Source organism: Phoenix dactylifera, chromosome 2 (assembly GCF_051530095.1).
Source record: "Phoenix dactylifera cultivar Ajwa chromosome 2, Ajwa_hap1_PhDact_Kaust_v1.1, whole genome shotgun sequence".
Taxonomy (NCBI): Eukaryota; Viridiplantae; Streptophyta; class Magnoliopsida; order Arecales; family Arecaceae; genus Phoenix; species Phoenix dactylifera.
Genome location: NC_143191.1, coordinates 28494544 through 28500936, shown reverse-complemented (window position 1 = coordinate 28500936; position 6393 = coordinate 28494544).

Genomic DNA, 6393 nt, shown 5'->3' with positions numbered 1-6393 from the left:
CTGGGGCTGCCCTCGGTTCGGCTGGGCTTGGGCTAGCCTCCAAGGAACTCAACTGCCTGAAATCAGTTCATTCGCCGAAGATATACTCGTCCAAGCCTCCGTGCATGCAATGAATCTTGCTTGGCTTGGTGCCTTCATGGTGAAATTTGATGGGGTCCTCATCACACTGGTCTCTGTAGGCCATATGGTCTGTTCTGTTCCATAATTATTGATCTTGTGACTTTTTTGTTTACTCCAATGCTAGATTTCTGTATGGTAGTTTTAAGATCTTATAGATCTCAAACTTCACCTAATGCTTTGTTTTGAGCCTAATCTATTAGAAGCACTATTATATTGGAAGCAACTTTAATTAATATTTCTGAACCTTGTGGTGCTAATCTTTTCGATATGGATAACATTGTAGGCGTGTCTCAATTTTGTTTTCATGATTAATGTTTTCATGGCATCATGGATCAGCCATTGCTAATAGATTACCATAGTTTCATCAGACATGATTTACTTCATTTGACTTGTCAAACAGCAAGAATTCTTTCGTTCTATGCTTTATTTTTACAAACAAGTACACCTCAGCAGCGATTTTCCCTCCTTTTAATAATGCTTCGGAATATTTTGCTTATCATGCTCTACTCTCAGTAGCAAGGAACTTGCATCCACGATTTAGTACCTGCTTCAGAATCTTTCCAGAAACTTTATACTTGTTCTAATGTTTTCTACAAACTTTATGTTGGGGAAATATGCTTTTCCCCCAGCAACATAATTATTCCTAAGAGGCCGCACAACCGCCGACCTGGGACAGCCGAGGTCGGCGTCCGACCTCCGACCTCGGAACCTCCGACACCCGAGGTCCATTCTTGTCGACTACCCACGACGGCCGTACCCCTCCGAGGTCCGGCCGAGGGCCATATCCTGCCACTGCCCCGGCATTTATTGCGCACGACCCCTGCAAACCCTCGGTTCACTCAACAATTAATGCGGATCTCCGGCTTACTCTACAATTAATGCGGATCTCCGACTTACTCCACAATTAATGCGGATCTCCGGCTTACTCCACAATTAATGCGGATCTCCGGCTTACTCCACAATTAATGCGCATGACTCCTGTTATCTACGGACCCGCAGCTCTCCACGGCAAGTCAGCCCAGCCGAGTCCAATCAACTATGATAAGTCTCTGATCTCGGCCTTACCTCCGACATCAATGCAATAATTCGCCTGATCGTGCGCCAGCTTGGGTCGTACGACGGCCTTACCTCCGACATCAATGTAATGATTCACCCGATCGTGCGCCGATCCGAACAACATGCCGAGCCGTACTGTGGTCTCGCCCCATCACATCACAGGTAAACCGACCCCCCTATAAAAGGGAGCCCTTGCTTCTCAGATGGGGGTTGGAGACTCCGCACTCTACAAACACTGTTCCTCTTCTTCCCATATAATTTGCCCCCCTTCTGACTTGAGCGTCGGAGGGCCGGCGCCGGAAGACCCGGCCACCGGCTTTTCTGCAGGCACCCGGACGGAGGACGCCGCCTGCCGACGGACCGCCGCTCCCCTGTGAACACCCGCTGCTCCCTCTCTCCGACCGACGATCGCCCCCGGGTCCAATTTCCAGCAACAGTTGGCGCTAGAGGAAGGGCCCGAGTAGCGATCATGAAGTTGAGAAGCAAGGGAGCCTCCAACATCTCCCGGCGTCCCCCGCAGAGTCCTGGACATTCCGTCCAGAATTCACCTACTCCGGCTGACCCAGCTCCTCAGGTCTAGCCGGAGCAGTTCAATGCCCTGGTACAGCAAGTTCAGGCCCTGGCCGCCGCCGTTCAGGGCCTGCGGCGCGAGGAGGCCTTACCAACGCCCCCCCCGCAGGCCCAGATCCTGCCGGAGTTTCCTCCCAATGGCCCGGTCTTCCCAGGCCAAAATTTGTATGGCTCCTCCAGAGCCAACAACGAAGAGCGGACTTCCCCCCAGAGAGAGCTACCGGGGGAAGATCTCAACAGAAGACCCCAACCCTCTGAGGCTGAGTCGGCCCCAGACCACCGTGAGCCGGCGCAGACCACGGTGACAATCCCACGGGCGGGGGAGCTCGACAGGAAAGTTGAGCATTTGGAGCGCCAAATTGCAGCGCTCCACAGTAAGAAGGCAAGACAGGAGGGAGACTTCGAGTTCACCACCAAATCCCCCTTTTCCTGCCAGATCGAGGATGAGCCGGTCCCCGCGAGGTTCAAAATGCCTCAGGTGGAGCCCTACAGCGGAGTTACCGACCCCCTCGACCACTTGGAGAGCTACCGAGCCCTCATGGCTCTACAAGGATCCTCAGAGGCCGTACTTTGTAAGGCCTTTCCAGCGACTCTCCGAGGGACAGCTCGGCTTTGGTTTTCTGGACTAAAGCCGAACACGGTATCCTCCTTTGAGCAACTCGGCAGGCAGTTCGCTACCAATTTTGCTGCCAGCCGACGCCAACGGCGGACATCAGACTCCCTTCTGGATGTCAAGCAGAAGGAGGGGGAGTCCCTCAAGGAATATCTGGACCGTTTTACTGCCGCCACGTGGAAAGTTCGCGAGCTAGACCAGTCGATAGCCATGTCGGCCCTGAAGACTGGGGTTCGCTCCTACCGATTCCTCTTCTCCATTGAGAAGAGCTTCCCGGCCGATTTCACCGAAATGCTGGCCCGAGCCCGGAAGTATGCCAAGGCCGAGGAGGCAGTTGCCTCCAGGCGGGGTGCGATTGAGCCCGCCTTGAGGAAACAGAAGAAACGCCGCGAGGAGCGCGGCCGACAGAGAAGCCGATCCCCTCGTCGAGAGAAGAACCTCCCTCGGTTGAGGAGCCCCCCTCGGCAGTAGGGACGAGCTTAGCGGAGGACCCCACCTCGACCAAGATCTCCACCACGGCCTCGAACGTACTCAGGGAGGTACGAGAACTACACACCTGTTAATGCCCCCCGGGCCGAGATCTTGATGGAAATCGAGGGTCGGAATTTCTTCCGACCCCCGCCTCCTATGCGGGATACGGGAGTTCCCCGCAATCCCAGGAAGTACTGCCGCTTCCACCGAGACCGTGGGCATGACACGGAGGATTGCTTCCAGCTCCGGGACGAGATAGAGGCGCTCATCCGCCGGGGAGTACTCAACCGGTTCGTGAGGGACCGACGCGAGGAAAGGAGGCCGACGGAAAACGCCACACTGCCCGAAAACTCGGACGACAACAGGCCCATTGCCGGCACCATCAATATGATCGGAGGAGTCCCGGCAGGAGCAGCCGCCCAGGGAGCCCCCCTGAAGCGCCTGCGCGCTGATGAAGTCATCTCGTTCTCGGACGAGGACTTGGAAGGGGTTGAGACCCCCCATGATGACGCTGTGGTCATCTCTATGATTGTAAATAAGTTTGATGTAAAACGTGTCCTAGTTGATAATGGAAGCTCAGCTAACGTTTTGTACTATCATGCCTACCAAAAAATGGGGTTGCCAGAAGGACATCTCCGGAAAATTAATGCCCCACTGGTTGGGTTCACCGGAGACTCGGTCCCAGTTGAAGGTGAGGCCAGCTTCCTTGTCACAGTTGGCCTCGCTCCCCGGGAGAGCACTGTGAGGACGGACTTCCTTGTGGTCCGTCTGCCCTCAGTCTACAACGCCATCCTTGGGCGGCCAGGGCTAAATGCCCTTCGAGCCGTGGTTTCAACCCGCCATCTGCTCATGCGGTTCCCCACCGGCCAAGGAGTAGGCGAGGTCCGCGGAGACCAGTTGGTTGCCAAGCAGTGCTACATGGCGGCCCATAGAGTAAGGCAACCGACCGAGGCGCCAATTCAGCCGCGAGCCCCTCACTGCCCATAGAAACCCTGGATGCGAGGGATACCCTTTGGAAGAAGCAAGTAGAGCCTGGTGAGCTTCTTGTTCAAGTTCCACTACGAGAAAATCTTCCCGAGCTAACTGTGCAGGTCGGCTCCGGCCTTGGCGCCCGCGAGAGGAATCACCTCATCAGCTTCCTGCGGGACAATGCCGATGTCTTCGCCTGGTCGCCCACGGACGTACCGGGAATTGACCCTGAGGTCATGGTCCATCGACTTTGGGTGAAGCCAACCAGCAGACCTGTAAAGCAGAAGAAAAGAGGCTCCGCCCCGGAACGGCAACGAGCTGCGGCCGAGAAAGTGGATAAACTCCTTGAAGCCGGCTTCATCCGGGAGGTCTCTTACCCAGACTGGCTCGCCAACGTAGTCCTCGTAAAGAAGGCCAACGGAAAATGGCGCATGTGCGTGGACTACACCGACCTGAACAAGGCTTGCCCAAAAGACAGTTCCCCCTCCCAAGCATCGACCAACTTGTCGATTCTACCTCAGGGCACCAACTGCTGACTTTTATGGACGTCTTTTCAGGGTACAACCAAATCCGAATGGCGCCAGAAGACGAGGAGAAGACGGCCTTCATCACCGACAAGGGCACCTATTGCTACAAGGTGATGCCCTTCGGCCTGAAGAACGCTGGAGCCACCTATCAGAGGCTGGTCAGCCAAATTTTTAAAGACCAGATCGGCCGAAAAATAGAAGTTTACGTGGACGATATGCTGGTGAAGAGCCGAGCGGCGGAGCACCATGTAGCTGACCTCAACGAAACGTTCTCCAAGCTCAGGAGATACCGAATGAAGCTCAACCCCGCGAAGTGCGCGTTCGGAGTCACATCGGACAAGTTCCTGGGTTTCATAGTGACCCAGCGCGGAATTGAAGCCAACCCTAAGAAAATCCGAGCACTGCAAGAAATGACGCCCCCGAGGACAGTCAAGGAGGTGCAGCGGCTTACCGGGCGGGTTGCCGCCTTGGGGAGGTTTGTCTCCCGATCGGCCGAACGCTGCCTCCCATTCTTCAAGATCCTCAAGCGGCCAAAGGACTTCCAGTGGTCAGAAGAATGCCAGCAGGCCTTCGAAGAGCTCAGAAGCCTTTTGGCCTCTCCCCCGCTGCTCACCAAACCACAGAGGGATGAAGTCCTTTACTTATATCTGGCCGTCTCTCCAGTTGCAGTGAGCTCAGTCCTCGTCCGGGAAGAGGACAAGCTCCAAAAATTGGTCTACTACATCAGCCGGGTCCTCAGAGATGCTGAGACCCAATACTCCAAACTTGAGAAGACGATCTTTGCTCTCATTACTTCAGCTCGAAGACTCCGGCCTTATTTCCAAGCCCATACAATAACCATACTGACCGACCAGCCTATGAAGCAAATACTGCAAAAGTCGGATCGTGCGGGGAGGATCGCCAAATGGGCGGTCGAGCTCGGGGAATTTGACCTCGAATATCGGCCCAGGCCGGCTATTAAAGCTCAAATACTCGCCGACTTCATCGTAGAGTGCACCCTGCCGGACGACCCCGAGCTGCCATCCGTATCCATAGAGGAAGCCCCAAGGCTACCATGGGTCTTACACTCGGACGGGTCTTCAACTTCGGGGGGTAGCGGGGCCGGACTCATCCTCACCAGTCCAGACGGGGTGGTGGCCGAGCAAGCCTTGCGCCTCGAGTTTCCGGCCTCGAACAATGAGGCTGAGTATGAGGCTCTCATCGTCGGGCTCAAGTTAGCAAAGGAGCTGAAAGTAGAAGACCTGACGGCCTTCAGTGATTCCCAGTTGATAGTAAGCCAGATCCGGGGAGACTTCGAAGCAAAAGAGCCATCCATGCAGAAATATCTCCAAAAAGTGCGGGAACTTACGACTACCTTGAACTCTTTCAGTATTCAACACATTCCCAGAGCGGAGAATCTCAGGGCGGACCAGTTGTCCAAACTGGCGACCTCCCGCATGAGCGAGCTTCCCACGGGGACAACGCTCGAGTATCTTCAGACTCCCAGCACGGAGGAACCAGAACCCACCATGTGCATCGACTTCGAACCAAGCTGGATTGACGGGTTTGTCTGCTACCTCCAGGACGGAACCCTACCCCATGACGAGACAGAGGCTCGCCGAATCAAGCGCCAAGCTCCCCTGTATGTCTTGCATGAAAACAGACTCTATTGTCGATCATTTACTTCTCCTCTTCTCAGATGCCTCCGCCCCTCTGAGGCGGACTATGCCCTCCGAGAGGTCCATGAAGAAATCTGCGGAAATCACCTGGGGGGTCGGGCGTTAGCCCATAAGATCCTGCGGCAAGGATATTACTGGCCCACGCTCCAGAAAGATGCGACGGATTTCGTCCGGAAGTGTGACCGGTGCCAACGGAATGCTAACATCCAACGCCGACCTTTAGCCCTGCTGACTTCAATCATCGCCCCCTGGCCATTTGCCCAATGGGGGATTGACATTCTGGGGCCCTTTCCCCTGGCTACCGGGCAAAGAAAATTTCTGGTCGTCTCCATCGACTACTTCACCAAATGGGTCGAAGCCGAACCTGTAGCCCGGATCACCGAGCAAAAGATGCGGGACTTCGTGTGGA